Source organism: Camelus bactrianus, chromosome 6 (assembly GCF_048773025.1).
Source record: "Camelus bactrianus isolate YW-2024 breed Bactrian camel chromosome 6, ASM4877302v1, whole genome shotgun sequence".
Lineage (NCBI taxonomy): Eukaryota > Metazoa > Chordata > Mammalia > Artiodactyla > Camelidae > Camelus > Camelus bactrianus.
The window spans coordinates 4184494-4205918 of record NC_133544.1 but is presented as its reverse complement, the minus strand read 5'-3'; the positions used below and the strand labels follow the sequence as shown (position 1 = coordinate 4205918).

The 21425-nt window shown below is 57.0% G+C and overlaps 1 long non-coding RNA gene across 8 annotated transcripts in view; it reads left to right on the top strand.

Annotated features, from left to right (window-relative positions):
- LOC105080015 (uncharacterized) overlaps positions 1 to 9125 on the top strand; it is a 34663-nt gene extending 25538 nt beyond the window's left edge. For 7 of the 8 annotated variants that reach the window (XR_012507380.1, XR_012507382.1, XR_012507387.1 and 4 more), the window contains one exon: positions 8751 to 9125. This is a non-coding gene — a long non-coding RNA (uncharacterized LOC105080015). Of the gene's footprint in view, positions 1 to 1405; positions 7405 to 8750 lie in introns of those variants that run through there. The other variant, XR_012507388.1, reaches the window with a different exon arrangement.
- The last annotated feature ends 12300 nt before the right edge of the window (positions 9126 to 21425 follow it).

Genomic DNA, 21425 nt, shown 5'->3' with positions numbered 1-21425 from the left:
GGGACGCCGGGGCGCAGGGATCCAAGCTATAGGGTTTGCAGACAGGAGGTGCAGAGGGAGTGGGGGATGGGGGACCAGGGGCAGCTTCCACGCTTTGAGCGCGGGCCCTGAATGGGTGAAAACGGCATTTAGAAGATGGAGGACGTGGAATTCATGTGTCAGGAGCCACCCTTCCCGGCCTCCAGCGCCACGTGTCTGGGCCACGTGAGCAGCGCCTTGTGGGCCTCATGTGGCGCTGGGGCTTCAGGGCTCTGCTCTCTTCCTCTTTTGGAATCTGGGAACTCCAGGCTCTGCCTCGGCCAGCCTGAAGCCTAGGGACACACTGATTACCCCTGGGGACAGCTGCTCAGATGAGGTCCCCAAAGAGCCCCCCAAGCAGCCCAGGAGTCATCGTGTGGACCAGGGTGGGGACAGGAGGGGCTTGGGACACGAAGAAACTGGGAGGGTCTTTTTGAAGAACCCTTGTGTGCGCTTGTTTTAAAAGTCAGTTGAGGGTCAAGAAGACTTAGGAAAGATTGGGTGTCAGATGGGGAAGGGAGGGTCCCAGCCATGTGCACAGAGGAAGTACGAGGAACAGGGGCAAACCTTTGGAGGAGCCTCCTCTCCAAGTCCATGAGGCTGTCAGAGGGTCCCCATGGGTGGAATGGGCCAGTGGGCTGGGATCAGATGAGTTCTGTCTTTTTAGGCATGAGGAGGGCAGGAGGGCATTGGGTCAGGGGTCTAAGAGCTTGGGATCTGGTATTCTGAGGGCCTCTAGTTCTGGGATGCTGAGTTTCAGGACAGGCTGCAGAAGCCAGGGGTTGACTTTCCACACCCTCCCCTGTCCTGGTTCTGTCTGTGCTCGACCCACGAGGTCCAAGATGGGGTCTCAGTGCTCCTCTCTGACCAGGGCCTATCTCAAGTGTGTGTTTCTTCTTTTATTTTTTTCTTTTCTTAAAAAAGGGCAGATTTTGTCTGTTGGTGTTGACCTCCGCATGCACCCCTTGCACAAATCCTGCCCCTGGCGACTCTGAGCTACACGTCTCCCTGGGTTCTGTGCGACTCTCTCCTCCCTCTTCAGGAAGCTTGGCTTCGGGCCGGCCTTCCAGAGAGCAGAGGATGGAGGCTGAGCCTCTGGGGCAGGTGGGCCAAGGGCCACCTTGTGATCGTAATGTAAATGGTGTGGATGGTTCATGACCTAGAGCAGGAGGTCACCCATCATCCTCACACGTCACTCATCTTTTCTTTTCTCCCCTTCAGATGCTTGTTTATGGGCACATGTTTTTAAAATGGACATCTAATTTTTTTTTAAAGAGCATCCATTTTTTTCAAACCTAATTGCCATTCTTCACCACATACCCTTTTTTTTTACATCCGGCCTTTTCCATTTAATATTCTGTCGTCAACATTTTTCTTTCTTCCGTAGACTTTATCACCTTGCTGGCTGCCTGGTGTCTCGTTGAGCCGCCCTGTCAATCATTCACAACATCAACCTGCTATTGTTACTATTGCTATGCATAATTCATCTTTTTTTTTAATGTTACAAATTATGCCACAGCTAATGGCTTAGCACACCCACTTTTTTTTTATTCTTGTGAATTATTTTCCCACACCTAGAAATGATCATTGCTTCATGGTATATCAGTTTCTCCTGCTAGGCTGTGAGCCCCTTAAGGGCAAGAAGCTTGTTGAATTGATCTTTGTACCTCTAATGCCTGACATGTTGTAGATGCTAAATGTTACAGGAGTGGATGGAAGGGTGAATGAAGATGTGAATGAGTGAGTGGCTGATTGATTGGAAGAGGATGGGAGGATGGATGAAGATGAGAGTGGGTGGGTGAATGGGTCAATGGTTGGTTGGCTGTTGGAGGAGAGGATGGGACGGTGGTTGAAGATGAGAGTGGGTGATCAGTGGTTGATTGGCTGATGAAGGAGAGGATGGGAGGATGAAAATGAGAGTGAGTGGGTCGGTGGTTGATTGGCTGATGGAGGAGAGGATGGGAGGATGGATGAAGATGAGAGTAGGTGGTCAGTGGTTGATTGGCTGATGGAGGAGAGGATGGGAGGATGAGTGAATAAATAGATTGGTGAATGAACACATGAATTTCCTAAGGTTGAGTTTCTTGAATGAAAGGCCAGGCATTTTGTATGAATATTGACTAATGTCAGAAGGCTAACAGCATTTTACAAGGTCTGGCAATATATTAGCATTTTGTTAAGGTATTGCTAGTTTATCTCTGTTAAGAAGTGTTTTTCTGTCATTTTTACTTGCATTGCTTTGATTACTAATGAAGGGTGAACATTTTCATATGTATTTGTTTAAAAAATTGCACTTCATCTTCTGTGAACTGTTTGTCCAAGTCCACTGGTCATGGCTTTGTGATGACACTGGGCAAGGATGGGATGAGTGCCCTTGGGATGTAGTGAGCCCTTCATCACTGGAGGCATTCAAGGGGCAGTCCAGGCAGATACTCGATGAAGGTAGTTTTAAGGAGACTCAAATAGTGGGGGTGAGGTTGGCCTAGATGGCCCTTCATGTCTGTTTGACTTTGAGATTTGCTTCTTCCTGGGAAATGGGTGGTGGGATGACCTCTCGCATTGGGCAGCCCAGCCACAGGGAAGGCCACATCATCTCCTGGGTAGGCCTGTGCATTTAGGATTTATAATTTCTAACCTCGCCTCTGTAACTCGTGGGGCAGGAATAGCTCTTTGATCCTCCCAGGTCCAGACAACTTTGCCAGCATCTTGTACAGTTAGCTGGGGGACTTCCCACCTGTCCCGCCCACTCCCCTATTTCACCGAGAGGAAGACAGGCCCCCAGACCACCATCTCCCACCCTTCAGGGGGTCAGCTGAGGCCATCTGTTACCCTTCCCCTCCCAGTGTCCTGTGATGGGTGAGCAGATGTGCCCTGGGTCTCCACGGTGGTCTTTGGGGTGTAACTGATTAATGGGACATGCTGGGGCAGGGCTGATAGTGAATCCTCCTTTGTTTTTACTTCAACTGAGACAGTTCAGTTCCGTAATCCAAGGAGCAGGATGGACCCCATGTTCTCCTTGGGTTTCCTCTCATGGTCCACCCCAATGCTGGTCAGAGCTCAAAGGTCATCATGTCATCTGGGAGGGCACGTTACCCAAAGAGGCCTCGCCCCCGCTCTCCAGAACGCCCTCTGCTCTCAGCCGTGGGCTGCGTCTCCCCCGACCCTCTACTATAGCACCGAGCGCTGTTTGTGTGCATCAGACTTCCCCACACGTTTCCCGCGGCATCGGAGCTCGGGAGGCCAGCGACGATTCCCCACGTTAATCTGGTCCCTGAATCCGATCCGTCCATCCATCCATGCATTCGGCCTACATTTCTTGACCTGGTGCTTTGGCCTTTCCCTTTCCTGAAAGCAAACCTTCTCCTTTCAGGCGGGCTGTGTAGCGCCATGGGCTGTGGTTATGACGTGAACGCCCTTATTTTGTGGCTTCTTCCTCCGGGGTCACTGCTCTGAGCACATCCCAGCTGGATCTCATCCGCCACCGTCACCCACACGGCTTCCCTCCCACGGCGCTCTCCCCTGCATCTCACATCGCAACAGATCCAGGGCCGGGGTCCGAGAGCGGTACCCTCCCACTCCACCCCACCCCACCTGGCCCGTGAGTGGAGATGTCCCCCCCAGGCCACCCTGCCCGGTGCATGGTCCCTGCCATGAGCTTTGGCCTCAGCCCTTCAGCTTCCTCCACCAGATGGCAGTGGTTGAAACTCATCCCTTCATTCTCTCATTCCTTCATTCATTCAGTCACGGTCAGCAAACATTTTAAAAAATCGGCTGGTGCTATACTGGAGTGGGCTCACGAGGATGCGCTCCCACATCTGAGCGTGTTTGTGTGTCGGTGATGAGGCGGGACCCTTGATGCAGCTCTGCCTCCTGGATCTGAGCTCTGTGGCGTCTGATCGCCTGTCTCCAACTTTGTTCCTCGTAGAACTTGGTTGATCAGTAATCAGACAGCTGTGTTCCTGGGTGTTCAGAAATCATAGTCCGTAGCCTCAAGTGGCAGGAGGAGAGCTGGAGGGTCCGAGATGAGCAGCTGATTCTGGCTGCGAGCCGGCTTTCAAGTCATTAGAACACCTTGATCTTGTACAAAGCGGATCTTAGAGTCATTCCTGTCCCTTTGAGATTTCATTAATTCTGGGCTCTATTTAGAGAAAATGGGGGAGGTGATTGCTCATTTGGAGGGCAAGGATCATGACCCCTGTGGGGTCTGCACAGAACAGTCCACTGGTGCAAGAGGGCATCTGAGGCGTAGCACGCTTGGTAAACCCTGGAAGCAGCCCCCAGCATCCACGCAGGTCCCAGGCCAGGTGGGACCCGCTCTTGGCTCACTGCTACGTGCTTGGGACGAGGTGTGGGTCTTGGGGGCTCTACTTAGAATTCTGTATTTTGTTTGTTGCACCGGGAAGTGGGCGTAGTGGACAAAGCCAGGACCCTGGAGCTGGACAAACGTGTGTGGTTTACGATGACAGCTTGAGCCTGTCTTCTGGGGGGAACCACGGCACCCACCTCGCAGGGCTGTTGTGAGGACCAATGTAACCAGCATTTTGAACTGTGATTCTGAAAGGGCGTGCGCGTGCCCCCGGGGGTGTGCTGGGTTGGGATGAAAGGCCAGGAGGGGTAGCCTGATTTGGGCAGATTGGTGGGAAATCACTTTGCCAAACACGCAGGGGGCTGTTGTGGGATAGGATGCTGTGTTTGTATGGCATTCTCAGGTTCGATGGGAGTCCTTTGGACAGGAACCTTCGTGTGAGGGGAATGGTGACCCCTCTGGGCAACGCCCCGGCCCCCTGGGGTGCGCGTTCAGACTCGCCCCCGCAGGCGGCGGGGAGGCCCCGGCTGTGCCCTTCCTACCACTGTGTCTGGCCTGTGGGCAGCGCCTGCTCTAGGAGAGACCCTCCCAGCAGTGTCCTTCCCCCCAACATTAGGCCCCAGCTGCCAAAGACACCACACGGCCTCTCCCTCAGGTCCCCTCTCCCAGGTAACAACATTTGGGCACAAATGCCAGCAGCCAGGGTGCCTAACACAGCCCCAGGCCAGTGGTAGGGGTCGCCTTCCACTTCTGTTGAATAGGTGGATGGGTGGCGGTCAAATAACAAAACTGTAATCAAATGCAAGCGGCGGTTGCTTATAACTTTACTAAGGGATTGTATTTCTGCTCCCAATTAACCTGTTAACAATCGGTGTGCTCTGTCTTACGGACTTCTGTATGACGTGTGTTGTGTGAAAAGCAGGACTCTTGTCTCGTGTGACACTCGATGGAACTTTAGCTGTCCGAGGAACAAGTCAGTGTTTTGTGTTAGAAATTAGAATCCGGGGGGCGCTTAACTCACTGGGTCATGTTGGGCAAGTCATTTCCTCCTCTCTGACCCGTGGTCTCCTTTTCTCTAAGCCGTGCCCGGGTCACCAGAAAGCTTACCTCACGGGGTTGTTGTGAGGGCCAAGGCCTGGGTGAACTGTAACAGTGCTAATGAAATGCTGGCTCTCGCTGGCAAGGGTCGTGTGCTGGGGGCTGTGTCGAAAGGAACAGGGAAGGCTTTGCTGGATCTAAGTGAATAAAAAGTCAGCCTTGACCTTACACTAAGATTGTATTTCCAGCAGTCAGTGGGATGTGTAAGGCAGAGGTGGGCGGCCTGCAGGCATTCAGCGGTGTGGGGCCGGGGTGAATAGCGGTTTGGTTAATGAGTGATGCTTTCTACCTGCCTCGGAGCCTCCCTTCCGCCTCCCTCCCCTCCCGGGCTGCTGCTCACGTGCAGGCTGAAGGTGACGGCTTTGGGTTTGCCGTGCCTGTGATGCCAGTCTGCCTAGGGGGCTTCTGCAGGTGCCCTGAAGGTATTTTCAAGGGAGGAAGAGTGAGGGGCAGTTTAGAGAGTGTGAGGGTGTTTTGGGGGTAACATCTTTGGGGACTAAAACTCCTTCTTCTGCCCTTTAGGGTCAAGGCCTGGCTTGTAATTTCCTCACACCCTCTTCCATCTTTCCTTGGCAGTAAGTTCACGAAATTAGTGCTCAGCCCCCTCCATGGGCCTGGATATTAAACACTGTGCCCTGTAAGCTCCCTGCTTGATTGCAGTGTGGGCCCATTTTATAGATGAGCAAGTTGAGGATCAGGGACAGCTAGCTCTCAGAGCCAGGGCTGAACAGCAGTAAATGAAAAGCCGGTGCTGTTTCAGCTCAACCAAACAAGGCTTCCCGGCGCCCGCGGCTGGTCTCCGCCAGCCCGAAGGTGTCCCAGCATGCCCCTGGCCCCACCGCGCGCCTGGCAGTGCTCCTGTGGGGGGCAAGCTCCTCTAGGGCTCAGTGGGGTCTGAGTTGGACCTAGAAACTTGACAGAATTAGATACTTCCCCTGCTCTGGCAGGAGTCCCAGGGGACGTCCCTGCAGGGGCCATTTTGGACTGGGGGCTCTGTGCGACCTCTGTCTTAGGTGTGTGGGGCAGCAGGATTCTGCTGTAACATCCTCAAATTCCGATCCAGGTGGGCCTGAGTTGGGGACCCACTCTGGACCCCTCTCATCCAACCCCTCCCCCTGTGGAAGCCTCCCGGACCTCTGCCTTCCGCAGCCTTGAGGGGTTGGGCCCCGGCCCATCTTAGAGCTAAACTGGCCACTCCTCGCATTCGTGGCTTCCACACCATGCCAGGTTCCCTGATGCCACACTCCTGTGGGCTTTGCTGAGGGAGCCTTTGAAGGGTCACCCTTGGTGTCTGCACATGGTCACCTCATGTCCTTGAGAACTTGTCCGAAGCAGGGGGGACCTTGCCTCGGTGCTCCTGAGAGGCCCCCATGGTACGGACAGGTCGGTAGGGCCCTCCTCCTGGGGGACTGAGAGTCTGTGTGTAGCGATCTGCTCCCTGATGGACCTGAGGCTCCTCAAAGACCGGCCTCTGTGCCACCCAGGGATGAGGGACTGTCTCAGGTGCCCGGTGTTTTCAGGACCTCATCCTCTTGATGGGGGCAGGGCTGGGTGCCCGCCTCTGGAGGGCAGGTAGAAAGCAGAGGCTCAGTGAGGCTGTGGTCAAGCTGCCCTTGCACCCCCTCTCTTACTCGGAGGCCTGTGCAGCCCTTTCCTGACCCTTTGCAGCCTGTGCCTGTGCTAGTAGGTGCCTGATAGATGCTCACTGACGGACAAGGCAGGGTTTCTAATGGATGAGAATTGACTGTTGGCTGATGTACGTGGTGAATCTGCATGCGTTTCTTTAAGAGGAAAGGGTATGCTTTCTTGGCAAAGACTCTCAGGGCAAATCCTGAGGGTCTCTGCCTGTGGTGGGGGGCACGCCCCGGGGACGCAGCCCAGAGGGCAGTCACCGGAGGGCCTCTCCTGATGGGAACAGCTGTCTTCTGAATATTTATGGAAATACTTATATTGAGAATAAAACTTTATTGGGCTAAAATGTACTCATATGTGTTGTGGTCCAAGTGATTTTGATAATGTGACATTTGGACCCCCAGTGGGAGGGGATCCTGGCCTTAGGTCTCAGGAGCCCTTGCCCTGGGGATGGGGATGTCTTTGTCCTCACCGTTGGTGACAATCCACACTGACCTGTAAGGCACATGCCCAGTCTGGGATGCAGCCATGGTCACCGAGTCAGTGAGGGAGGATGGAACCCCAGACCTTGATTCTTTGCTCCTGCTCTTGCCCCCACCAAAGACCAGTGCCTGGGCACAGGCTGAGGGGTGGGATTCTGGAGGAGGGGGGACTCTGGAGGGGTGCGGCTCTGCCCGCTTGAGTTCTGGTCCTGGCATCACCATCTGCCAGGGTAATGGCCTTGGGTGGGTTCCTTGAACCACCCCAAGTCTTAGTTTTCCCACCTGTAGAATGGGTACACAATGACTGTCCACTCGGGTTGGCAGCTGTGTGCCTGGCTGCGCCCCACAGGCTGACTCCGAGAATCAAGGTCTGGGTTTGAGGCTGTCCAGGTGCCTTTATGTGCGTGTGGCCTGGGTGAGGTTGCTCGGCTGTAAGCTGGAAATAGTCACCTTACCTGGCGTGGTTATTGTTGGGGTCAGTGAGATTGTTTATGTGAAAATAAAGGTGTTGTTACCTGGCACACGGGTGCACTCACCCCTTGCCCTCCCAGTTGGCCGTGGCTCCCTGCAACCTGAGGGCATTTATTCCACAAGCTCTGTGCTTTCTGGAACTGTGGCATCCAAGTGACTGCTGGGCAGCGTGGGGGATGTCAGGGAAGCACCCGGCCAGCTCTGGGGAGGCAGTGAGGGAAGGAAGGGTTTGCTTTTAAATACAGAGAGTTAACAGGTTTAGGGGGAGGGGTTGAGGCTGAAGTGGGAGGATCAGGGAGAATTTTGAGAGATCCCCCAGAGGAGGAGGAAGTGGATGTGCTAGAACACGCCCAGGTTTCATTGGTAATAGGTTGGACAGGAGAGCTGGGGTGGTTTCTAGAAAGGCCAAGACTTAGATTCTGGTTAGTGAGGTGGGATCCACCAGAAGTTACTGGTGCTTCTGAAAGTCTCTGCAGGAGGAGGAGACCAGGGAGGGGTGGTACACTGGACCCCAGAGCTGAAGGGCGCCAGGTAGAGGGGCAGGAGTGGAGGCTGGGTGCTCCCCTCGCCCCCACGGCTGCGGGGGCCAGGGCCCTGGCCTCGGGCGCTCCGGGTTCGCACGTGCCCGCCTCCTGGGCAGAGCGGGCGTCCCTCCTCTGCCCGCTTCCTGTCTGCATGAGAACGCTTGTCGGCCAGGGGGCCCGGGAGCGGGCGGCCTTCATCTGCACCTGTGTCTCTCTCAGCCTCCACAGCCACGGGGACACCTGCACACGTTCCCACGGGACAGGCTGGACCCAGAGACTCTGGACGCGGGCTGCCCGCTGCAAGGAGGGGCGTGTCCTCCCCGCCTCCCCTTGAGTGGCCGCTCGCCCTCTGACTGATGGACTTCAATGATCTGAGTGTCAGACACGCGGGCTTGACCCCCACCCACCCCTCATGAACCCTGAGACTGGGGGGGCGCCGAGGCTCGCTGCCCGCATCTGTGAAATGGGCTCGGACACCTACCTCACAGGGCTGTTGTGAGGAAAGTGTGACGCGGTTTGAAAGTGCCCCCCCCCCCCGGCGGCTTGGCACACCCTGTGTGCTCTCAATAAATGTGTTTCTTGCCTTAACAAAAACAGTGATGGATGTGCTACTAATCTGAGGAGGGGTGGATGTTGGGAGGCTGTCTGGCTGGGGCTTCCCCTCACCTCGGGCCATGTGATGGGGGGGACAGGGGAGCCGCCAGCTCCAATCCCAGGAAGCCACCTGTACCCTGCCCATCGGGCACTCAAGGGTGATGGGATGCCCGGAGGCAAAGCTAACCTGGTGGGATTCTGAGACTGAGGCATGTTTGAATGGACTAACCCGGGCTGGTCCCCCTTCTTCTAATGGTTTTAGGATGCAAAGTTTCTTTCCAGAAGGAATGTAGACAGGAGGTGAAGGAAGTCTGAGCTGGTCCCTGGAGCCCCAAGGGGCTGCCCCCAGGCTGCGACTCTTCCGCCCCCTCCTCAAGGGCCGGGTAGAGCACTTGTCATGCTTAAACTAACGGTGAGTGGATGGCCAACTGGTCCAGCTTGGCAGGACCATCTCATTCCACGAGGTGGCTACTGAGCAGGGCCTGGAGGGGGCCACAGAGGTAGAGCCTGAGATGCAGCCCCTGCCCCGCTGGCAGGGGTGCCCCGTTTTGCACCCCGAGACTCAGCTCAGGAAGGTCAGGTTGTTGGCCAGCAGCATGTGGCTGGGGCTAAACGGGCAAGGGCAAGGGAGCTTCAGACCAAAGTCCACGAGGAATCCTGGGGTCAGCACACCTGGTTTTGCTGGAGCAGACAAGCTGGACACACAACCAGTGGGAGAGGAGAGGTTGACCACCACCACCACCACCATTGCCACCACCGCTGCTGCTGCCACCATCAATGCCAAAGCCAGAGCCACCACCACCACCGCCACTGCCATCACCTCCTCCTCGTCCTTTCCTCTTTCTCCTTCCTCTTCCTTCTCCCTCCTTCTCCCTCCTTCCTCTTCCTCCTACCCTCCTCCCCTCCCTGCAGGGAGGTGCCTCAAGAGAACTACAGGCAAGTCCAGCCATGACCGTGTGGGCTGAGCATGGCCCCTTTGCAGAGAGAAAGATCCACTTTGGAAACAGGGACCATGGCCACGTCTCAGTCAAGGAGACATGACCCTAGCCCTTCACGGAGATGGAGACGTGGATGGTGCTGAGGGATGGTCCAAGCAGCACTGAGGTGAGAAGATGGCCTTCAGAATGTGCCCACCCTAGTGAGTCTACGCCCAGCCAGCCATGTGGGAGCTGAGAGTCCAAGAGAGGCCTACACGTGGTGGGCAGAGCCCCGGCCTCTGTCGAAGCTTGTGCATTCAGAGTGAAGATCCCCTTGGTGGTCCAGAGCTGAGACCGCAGCTCCAGCCTCTTCTGAAACTCTGACATGCAGGACTGGGGAGAAAGCCTCAGGCTGTGGTCTTGTCTGGGCGAGGAGGTCTAACTGAGACTGGAGATGGCAGGGGAGGCCCTGCTTTCCACCCCTGGCCTGCAGCACTCCTCACTAGCAACACTGGAGACAGAATCTGAACCCTGCAGGAAGCTGGGGTCCAGGTGCAAAAGGAGAACTGCAGAGCCCGGACTCCCAGGCGGAGGAGGAGTGCTGGGAAGAGTGTGGCCGTGTAAGTCGTGGTTGGTGGGTGGGCCCTGCCGACGAAGCCTGCCCATGAGCCTGTGTCTCGGCAGCAAAGCGCCGTTTTCTGCCTTTCGTTGTGCTGGACTCCCGGCTGGCTGCACACCAGACTTGACCTACGGGGCTGCCAAGTTGGCTGGACCCTGGAATGTAACCCAAGCTCATTTCTGCGGCTTAGCTCCTCTCCCAGGGGAAGGTGCTAAACGCCCACTAGCCTTCCCGGCGTGAAGCCGCGACCTCGGGGCTGGTCAGATCTGGTTGCCTCTTTCCAGCAACGGAAGTTCATTGAGGTTGGGACTGAGATGAGGCCAGGCCATCACGATGGATGCCAAGATGCATGGACGGCAAAGGAGGCCCCCTTGTACACAGGGGCAGGATGGCAGCTTCCCACATGCAGCTGCATTTTGGTCTGGGAGCCTGCCCCAAGCACCTTGACAGTAGCTGTGGTCCTTCGGAAACTCGGTTGACACCAGACTGCCCACTAAACTGGAGAGAGGTGGTAATGAATAAAATAAGGCCCAAAACATTGACTTGCTCAGAAACCGTAAGAACATCGTGGGTAGATACAGTCGAAGTGATGAGAAGTGCCGACTCTGGGAGGAGAGCATGCTGATGTTATTCTGGATGAGCTGATGCTGAAATCACTAGACTGGGAGGTTCTGAGAATCTGATATCGTCATTTATGCCATTCAAACATAGCTGCAATAATATATCCCAGAAACCGACTGACTTTATGCACTCGAAGTTGGCAGGAAAAGGGAGCCGCTAGCAAGAGTTCTTAAACACACCCTAACGATGCCAACCTCATTTTGGTGATATTTCCTGGAAATTCATTTGAATTTGGAACTATGTACACAAAAACTTCTTTTATGAGTAAGTGGAACTTGAGAGCTGGGATGGAATGGAGAGAGATGGCGTCTTAGGGGACTGCCCTGCCCCACCCCACTTCATTTGGCCAAGTTATTTTAGGAGATTTCCAAGAACAAGCAATTATTAGAATCACTCATTGCTGATTTCCTAGAAGTCTCCACAACAAATTCTGAAGCCAAATGCAAAACGGGTGAGCCAGCGGGCTTGTAATGTTTGTGAAGAAAATGTGATATCAGCCCATTAAGTTGTCGGCTTCAGGGAGTGAGGCTCAAAGTAGAGCTGCAGTAGTGGAAATAAGGACAGACGGAGCTTCCAGATCATCAGGCAGAGCATCCTAATTTAAGACAGTCTAGAGATTATTATACAGCCTTCCCCAGGGTGGCTGTCGGACTCTAAGATTTTCTGGAATGTGCTAGGCATTGTGTTGAGACTCTGGGGGAAGAGATGAATTTAATTCAGTGCTGAAGACCAAATTCCAGTTGCTGCTGCTTGTGGTCTCAGTGGAGAGGGCTTCCCCTTGGTCAGGGCTAAATGGCCCAAGGTGTCTCCCAGTCAGCTCCCATTTTACAGATGGAAAGACTGAGGCCAAGAGAAAGATTGGTTACTTGATGTCCACTAAGACCAGACCCATTTCTGGAGAGGGCTTCCCTACCCCAGGCTGCCTCTGATTTTACTGAGATTCAGGAAGAGCCCGGAAGGCTGAGTGGATTGTCCGCAGACACCCATCAAGAGGGCAGAAGTAGGAAGGCTTGGCACCAGCGCGCCAGTCTCCTTGGGCAGACGGACTGATGGTTCTCCAGGAGCCCAGCCCCAGCACCATGCTGAAAGACCAGACCAGAGGGAGTGAGGCTGCTCTGGGGGTATGGGGGTGATGGGATGAGAGGACCCCTGCCCGGGATCTAGGGAGCCAGACCCTGCCACTGTTTGTCTCTGACTCTTCCCGCGGAACTCTGGTTTCCCCATCACTCACTCTGTCCTCCTGCTTTTTGGAGGGACGTTCTCTTGGGGGAGTTCCCGCTCATGCTTTGTGAGCAGTGACCACCCGGTACAATAGATTAGCGGCAAGGAGGCAGGTGATTCCTGAGGGAGAGGATGATGGTGGCCTTCATCCTTCCTGGGAGGGGCTCGAGCTGTGCCCTAGATTTCCTTGATACCCTCAGCTCAGTTCTTAGAGGAAGTGAGGAGGGAAGAGGCCTTAGGCTACAATCCTCTCTGGGATGAGCTTAACTTCCCCCTCTTATCCACACTGGTGGCCCCCAGTTTGGGGCTGGGGGCTGGATTGAGGCAGGGGCTGGTGGCCCACGGAAAGCTTTCTCTCAAGCTCCCTTCACATGGGGGGTGGGTCTCACACACAGGCTGTTAGGAGGCAGTGCCTTCCTGGCATTTTTCAGGAGACAGTTGGGACTCTACCCCTGCCCGTGCACCCAGCCATCATCGTAGCAGCAAACGCCCTCTGTGGAGGCCGGGCCCACCCGTGGGTGGAGGCGGGTTGAGGACGCTTGGGCAGGACAGTGGGGGGCAGGACAGCGAGCAGCCAACTGGTCTAGAGAGTCAGGCCAAATTCAAGCCAAATGTTACTCGATTAGTCAGCGAAGGAGGGGGAACCCCTACCCCAGGGAGACATTTATTAGGTGAATTTGATAGCTGTGTGTTTCCTAGACAGCCCGCAGGCCTGGAACTGCCTTCTTGCAGCGGAGGGGCCCCCGCAGGCAGAGCTCCCCGGGTCACCGAGTTGCCCGAGGGTGGGTGGGGTGGGGGCGGGTGGGGGCTGGCAGGGTGTTGTGGATCGTTACCTATATACCTGCACTTCACAAAGCACTTTATCTGTTTGCCTGGTGTTGGCTGATGGTGGAAGGAGTGGACGGATGTGTGCCTGTGTGGGGCTGGGTGCTCATGGGACCCCCGCGCCAAGGCTCAGAGATGGGATACTCACTCGTCCGTAGGGTGATGGGGCCACCTTTCCTGTGATGCCATGGCCGGGGTCTCAGTGCCCAGAAATCAGAGGGTCGCACTGCTAGGAACCCCTGCGTGGCCGTTTGGGATTAATTACCCTGGCTGGAACTTGCCTCCTTTCACTTAGAATTGACTGTGACCCCAAAGGGCCAGGCCTTAGCCAGACCCCCCTCCCCCCGCAGCCTATGCTCCTGTGCTCTGTGAGCGAACTGCTTCCGGAGGGTTTCTGCAAGCTGGGATCCCTGGTCCAGCGAGGAGTCTGCACCCCTCACCCCAGCTCCTGCACAGACCCCCGTATCAGATGAGGCTCAGGTGTTGTCCCAGCCTGGGGAGGGCTCAGTGTGCAGGGGATCCCTGGCTGGGGTCAGGGGTGATGTGAATGTGAGCCTGGGCCTGCCTGTGTGTGCATGTTCCTGTGTGCCTGGGTGTGTGTGCACATGGGCGTGCGTGCGTGTGCATGCGGGTCTGGGCTTGTGTGTGCGTGCCTGTGAGAGAGAGAGACAGAGGGTGGAGAGTGGCTGGAGGTGAGAGACAGTGGGTGTCTTCCAACCCCAGATGTCCTGAGTGTGGATTCCAGACCCCTGCCCCGCAGTCACCCCTACCACATGCCCGCTGTAGCTTTGTCCCCCAGACCATCTGCGTGTCCAATTCTGCATCAGCCGGCAGAAGAGTGGTGGCCTCGGCCCTCACCCCTCACCCCCGCTGTCTGCCCCCTGCCCACATTGCCTTGCCTTGGCAGCGCTGCCACAGGTCAGGAAATCTTGCCCTCTAAGCTCCTGACACCCCGGCCCCCCAGCTCTGCCCTGTTTACCCAGGTGTCCTGGAGCGGAGCCTTCCCTTCCCTCAACTCCCCAGCTCCTCCCCGCTTGTGTGGGGCTCTGATCAGCTCCCCCTAGACCCCAGCTCCCCGGCAGCTTACAGTACACATTCAGCCACCTCACGGGTGAACAAGGTACGCTGGGTCCTGGCCCAGCCTCCCTGGCCACTGCCTGGGGCATCTGCCCCCAGCTGGCGCTGGCTGGGACCTCTGGACCAGACAGGACCTCCCAGACCTCGGCTGCTGCACTGCACCCTCGACAGAGTCTCGGACCCAGAGGACGCCTGCGCCCCTAACAGCACTCAGCACAGATGCTGCGCGGTCCAGGTCAGTTCCTGCCGGTCCCACGGTGCCCCGCCCCCTCATCATCCCGGGGGGCGCGTCTGCCTGAGATTCAGAATCCAGAGGGGCCTTGTTTGTCTTCATGACGCCTAGACACACGTTGATTTGGGTTGAAAAATGCTAAAAATGACAGGCTTTTTCTAATGAAAAAGTCTGTCTTGTCCGATTGGTTTGCCAGCCGGGTTGAGAGTGGATGTAACGCATGAGCTCCATCCGCAGCCCTGAGCTGCTGACAGATGTGTATATACATGTTACGTATATGTTATGTGACATGCCGCAGCCCTAAGCTGGGCGTGAAAGCTTCCTTACCAATTTAAAAGTGGGCCGGAGAAGGCAGGGTTAGGTGGCTTTTCAAAATTTCTCAATGGGTTATGCAAACAAAAATGTTGGCAGGTGTCCATTGTTCCTCGCTGGCAAAGTTCTCGGCTTACCAATTGTTCTCAGAACTTCGCACATGATGGGGATTCTGTTGATGCAAGTGGACAGGGGTGATGAGCGGGATCTGGGCTGGGCTGTGACGGCCAAGGCTCTTGATCCGTGTCCCATCTCGAGCCTTAGACATTTCTGGGCCCAGCTTGTGGGTCCTAGGTTCCTCCTCCCCCTCCTTTAGTCTTTGGGGTCCATCTCACGCATGTCTGTCACCATGGGCTCCATCATCCCCTCCCTGCTTCACTGTCACCTGCAACTCTGGGTCCCAGGACCCGGCCCATCCTTCCCTGTGGGCCGGTGTTCTCGGGCTCCCATCACCTCCACCTGGCCTCTCACCTGAGCACAGCATCTCATCTCCATCCCTGCGGACCCGGCCATCACCCATTCATCATCCGCCTCACCTCCATCATCCTCGCTTCGGGGCTCACTCTGGCCCCCAGGGCCTTGTACATGGTAGGCTTTCATTCATTCGTTTGCACATTCGGTGAAGGTCTACTGTGTGCCAGGCCCTGTGCCAGGCATCAAGTAAATGGACGTGGCCCTTGGGAGCGCACACCTCGGAAGACGCATGGGAGCCAGCGGAGGGCAGGGGGCCTGGGCCCAGGCGGCTCGGGGATGGAGTGCAGAGAAGGGCAGGTCTGACTGTGTGTGGGCGGGGGCAGGAAGGCTCAGCCCAGGTGAGCTGAGCAGGATGGATGGAGAGCCCACCTGTGCCCCCTTACTTCCCCGCTGGTGGTCTGCATCTGAGAAACAGCACCAGGAGCCGAGGCCCTCCCAGTCTGCCGGGGGGGTCCTTGCTCCCAGGCCCCGGGCATGGGTCCTGCCCTCGGGAGCCTTGATTACTTGCACTCTGCACCCCGTTCTCTGGGTCAGCCTCCTCACTGTCCCCTCTGCTGCTGATCACCCAGTCCTGCCCAGATTCTTTGATGTTGGTCACATCCTTCCCTTTTTATAGGGTAAAACCGATGCTCAGACCGGTTCCCTGAGGGTCACACGTCAGACCTCAGAGGGAGGAGGGTTGGGGACCAAATTTTGTGCTCTTTCTACTGAAGTTGAAGTGAATGAATGAATGACATGAGAGATGGGAAGCTGGAGGGGAGAGGAGGACCTGCCCTTCTCATTCCTCAGCGCTGAAGTGGTTTCAAGGCAGGGTTAGACCACCTTGGAGGAGAGGGAGTCTCGGGGATGGATGAGGGGCAGGCCCAGTCTGTGATGACGTGTTATGGTTCTGGGATAAAATTAGAAAATGGTGGACAAGGCAGTGAATTTCTTGTAAAGTCAAGTTTATTCCATTGTAAAATTCTGAGCTGCATCCTCCTGCTTTGGGCTGTTCCAATGTACTTCTGTTCTCTCAAAAGACGGAGGTCAAGGGTTGGAATTGCTTTGTGTATTGACTGTAATGTCTTTGCTTGGTCAAGTCAAATATCCAATGGGGAAGGTTGCGGGTCTTGGAGAGCCAGAATCGGGGACCCTCTAGTGTCCAGGAGACCCTGTGGATGTTCCGGGGGAGGGGAACGGGCTGCTGGGGTGTGATGGTGGAGCAGATATCTTAAAGGTCCTCTTCGAGGATTGGCCTGGACGCAGTTAAAGAGGATCTCGGGCGTCTTCAGAGTTCTTAGGGTTACTGATTCAGAATTTCTCCCTTTGGTGAATGAACTTCTGTAGTTTCAGGATTGTTAAATTGCCTATGAGGGTTGGAATCTGAATTACAATGGGTGTGGCATGTGTAAAAGCTGCCTGGGAGTCTGTAGGGATGAGGTGGTCCCATGGGGGTCCCACATCCACCCGAGGATGCCCGTTATCTCAGAAAGATTGAGGGTAAAAAACCACAGTGAGGTTTATGCAACAGCTCTGCTCCTCTGCACTCATGTGTCACAGAGCCCTGTTTTAGGTGTCCCGTAGGGTCATTTAGACTCCCCTCCTCCACTCAGGTGTCACACTCAGCCCCTCCTCCACTCAGGTGTCACACTCGGCCCCTCCTCCTCTCAGGTGTCACACTTGGCCCCTCCTCCTCTCAAGTGTCACACTCGGCCCCTCCTCCTCTCAGGTGTCACACTGGGCCCCTCCTCCACTCGGGAGTCACACTGAGCCCCTCCTCCATTTAGGTGTCACACTCAGCCCCTCCTCCACTCAGGTGTCACACTGGGCCCCTCCTCCACTCAGGTGTCACACTCGGCCCCTCCTCCTCTCAGGTGTCACACTCGGCCCCTCCTCCACTCAGGAGTCACACTCGGCCCCTCCTCCTCTCAGGTGTCACACTCGGCCCCTCCTCCACTCAGGAGTCACACTCAGCCCCTCCTCCTCTCAGGTGTCACACTCGGCCCCTCTTCCTCTCAGGTGTCACACTCGGCCCCTCCTCCAGGTGTCACTCTGAGCCCCCCATTTATGATCACACTAGCCACCCCCCAGTCATGCTTGTTATGGATTCCTTTCCCCATCATGTGTCAGGAAGCGCTTTACTGTGCCTGAGTGGCAGGGATGTTTTCTCCATTCAGTGTGTCATACTGAGCTCTCCCTGACCCACATGTCACCCTGAGCCTCTTCCCCCAGTTGTGTGTCACACAGCTTGTGACCCACCTGGGTAGATAGTGAGCCCCCTCCTCCTTTGTCACATGGAGTCCCTCCTCCACACGTGTCACACTGAGTCCTTCCCTGAGTCACACAGACACTTTCCAACTCGCATATGACAGTGCGTCCCCCCCAGCTGTCACACTGAGCTTTTCCTCCCTCCTGGGGGTCACCTCGGTCTCTTCTCCACACGTGTCAGTAGAGCCCTGCTGCACATGTGTGTCACACTCAACTCCCTCACACCTGTCACACCAAGTCCCTCCCCACCTGTGTGTCACACTGAGTCCCTTCTCTAATTATGTGTCACCATGAGCCCCTTCCTTCACTCATGTGTCACATGGAGTGACCTTCCACCCATTAGCAAGCCCCTCCCCCATGTGTCGCCCTCAGCCCCTCACTCATTCATGTGAGGTGGAGGCCATCCCCGCCCCGGGTTATACTGAATCCCTCCCCCATTCATGTGTCACACTGGTCCTCCCACTCTTGGGTCTTTGAGTCCCTGCCCTCTCAAGTGTCACACCGAGTCCTCCCTCCCCAACTCTCAGCACAGCCCGAGCCCTCACCGTGTGCCCTGCGGAAGCCTCCCTGCTTGCCCGTGCAGCTGGTCCCTGCCCCGCGGGTCATACTCAGCGCCTCCCCCACTCCTGCATCACACTGAGTCCCCCTTGTGTCACATGGAATCCCACCCCCACTCATATCACTCAGAGCCACCATACCTGTGCCACACAGTGGCCTTGTCACTCTGAGCCCCTCCCCAACCTGTGGGGTACACTGAGCCCCTTCTCCACACCTGTGTCACATGGAGCCCCCATGCCACCTGTGTCACACCGAGTCCCCCCACTCTGTCACACTGAAGCTCTTCCCTCCCATTTGTCACACAGAGCTTGTGCCTCCCTCCTGTGTCCTTTGAGCCCTTCCCCTCCTCATGTATCAGATAGAGTCCCTCCCCCACAGATGTGTCACCTGGAGCCCCCTTCCAAACCGTGTGTCACACTGAGGCCCACGTTTACCTGTCCCCCTCCCCAGGGGAGCACGGTATCACGCAGGGGTTGACCAGTTAGTTACCTGGCTCCTGTGTACGACACCCTTCTTCCTCCCCCTCAACCTCGGGCAGCACATCCCCCCGGGACCCTCCTGGCAGCCGAGGCTGCCCTCCGCAGCCTCTTCCTGCCTCGCTCTTCTCTCGGGTTCAAGACTCCCCCTCAACCCCAGCGCAAGGCCTGGGGCAGGGTCTTCTCTGAGGCCCCTCCTTGGAGAAGGAGGCAGTGTCCCCAGTGGGACAACCCCAGGGGTGGGCCCAGGCCGGAGGTGGAGCCTGCTCGGCCCTGGGGCTTCTCCCCCCGAAGGGGCTGTGGGGAGCCCTCTGAGAGGGCCCAGCACTGGGGACAGACAGGCGGACGTCAGAGAGGCCATGCGCTTGTCCGCGGGGGGCGGGGCTTGGACAGAGCGGGGCTGACCCTTCCCACCACCGCTGGAGGAGGGTCTCCTTGAGGGGCCTTCGCCTCTGCCCAGGACTCTTTCATGACCAGGAGGCTGAGGCCCCTCACAGGCGGCTGCTTACTCTCTCCTTAAACCTGGTCTGGAGTTGCTCCTGGCTCCCCAAGGTCCCTAACCCTGGGTCCCGCCCCCCTCAGCCGGCGCTGGCGGCAGAAGCCCCCCCACCCCTGTCCGAGCCCGTGCCTCCACCAGCGCCCCGGGCCCTGGCTGCTGCCTTCAGTGTCCCGCACTGACGCAGGCCCCGGGCCTGGTGGGAGGCGGCCAGGCCGAGCTCCTGGGCTGCTGGAGTCTTACCCCACTAACCAGCCTTGCCCGCACCAGCGTGGGGTGTGGGGACGGGGTGGAGCCACCAGAGGGGACAGGAGGCGCCTTACCTCCCATCTTCTTCCTTCCCCTCCTCCTTCCTCCTCGCCCTCCTCCCCAGCCTGCCCTCCCTCCTCCACCTTCACACCTTCCCCCCTCTAGGTCAGGAGGAGGTCCTTGCTGGAGTTCAGGGGGGCCTTCCTGACTTGGGGAGGGGGACAGCTTGAACAAAGGCGGGGCGCCTGCAGGGAGTGGTGGGAGTGTGTTGGAGCGAGATGTGATCTGTGGGAAATGGAGGTCTTACCACGAAAGGCCTGGATATTGGCCAAGAGGAGGCCTTGCTCCTGCTCGAGGATGCTGTGCAATACAAGGAACGGCTCTAAGGAGCGGGGTATGTGACGCCTGGTGGACAGGCCGAGTGGGCACAGTGTGTGGAGGTGGGCTCTGCTGCCATCCCCTTTCTTACTTTGGGGGCAGGGAGGGGACTTCAGCCTTTGGCAGAGCTCCTATCACACCCCCGAATGTGGGGGCTTGTGTCAGGGGCCCCTAACTGGACCTGCGGCTGCCTGCAGGAGGGAAGGGCAAATCCAGACCTGAGTGGTGAGTAGCCGTGAGCGGTCTGGGGAGTGTGTGAACCTGCCCGTGTGCACCAGGCCTGGAGCCTGGAGCCCCTGGGCATGTGGGGGTGGGCTGGGAGGGGAAGGGAGGTACTGGAGGGTTGCCAGCCTCGCCTGGGCCGAACTTGGGGTCTCCTGAGTCCCTGGCACTGCCGGAGCTTGCCGGATGCCCGTGGTCTTGGTGAAGGAGGAGGGAGGCCCCGGGCAGGACAGTTGTCCTGGCTCTCGTCCTGAGACTCTGCCTGTGTTGTGGGGCTTACGACGCCATCACCTGTAACCTCGCTGGTCGTTTGAGGCTAACTTTCTTTTCTTCCTTTCAGGAGAAAACAGGTTTGTGTTGTGTTCTTCAAACCCTCCTTCTAGGAAGGTGGGGACCCCATCCCCCAGTGCTTTGCCTTGGCCATAGTCCTCCTCCTTGGCCTGGGGGCTGCCTCTCTTCTCTGGAAATGAGGGTAAAGCCCATTCTGGCTGGATTGGGACGGGGGACCACGTGAGGCCGGGACACCGCTGCCTGCTGTGCCCAGACAGCATCTGCTGCACCAGCCCTTTGTGCTGGCTGCCCCGTTGGTCAAACTGTGCGCGTGTCACCGTGAATAAGCATGTGCCCCTGGCTGGACGTCTGGACTCCCCGGTGTAGGGCAGGGCTGGTTGTTTGGTGATGGATTCTGTTTGACCTGAGCCAAGAAGTCACCCCATTGGCCCTTCATCTGCACAGGCCTTGTGGAGAGGACAGTACTCCTGGTGGGTCCTGGGCTATTAGGACACAGGGATCGTCCTCTCATGCCCCTTCCAGGCAGGTGTCTGGGTTTGCCCTGGACGTTCAGCCCCTAGGGGCTTCTGGGTCGGCCTGAGAAAGGGGCCCAGTGCTGGGAGTGGCATCCCCACCCTGACCCCAGGCTCTGCCCCCAAGGGAGTTCACGCCAAGGGGTTCAGGAGCCCCCAGAAGATGGCAGTCACCTGGGAACAGAGGGGATTTCAGGAATCAGAGGCCCCTGGAGATTGTGTCTTGTTGCCCCTGACATTCTCTTCCCCTCCTCCCACATCCCCCATTTGATGATGGGAGAACAGGCCAGAGGACTGGACAACTACTGGCCAGGGTTACCCGGCAAGTTAGGCTCAGGGCCACTAAAGGGGACACTGGGGTCCTGACCTTGACCCTTGGGGCCTGCCCATGGGTTCTTGGGGCTGCTGTCAGGGGTGGACAGACATTTGTGGAGCCCTTGGCTCCTGGGGCCACTGTGATGATGGCTCTTTGTGGGGTCGTTCCTGCATCTGGTGGCCCCAGTAGGTGTGTGGGGTGGGAATGGCAGGGGTAGAGGGGCCCAGGGTGGGAGGGCAGAAGCCACCAGGGAGGAC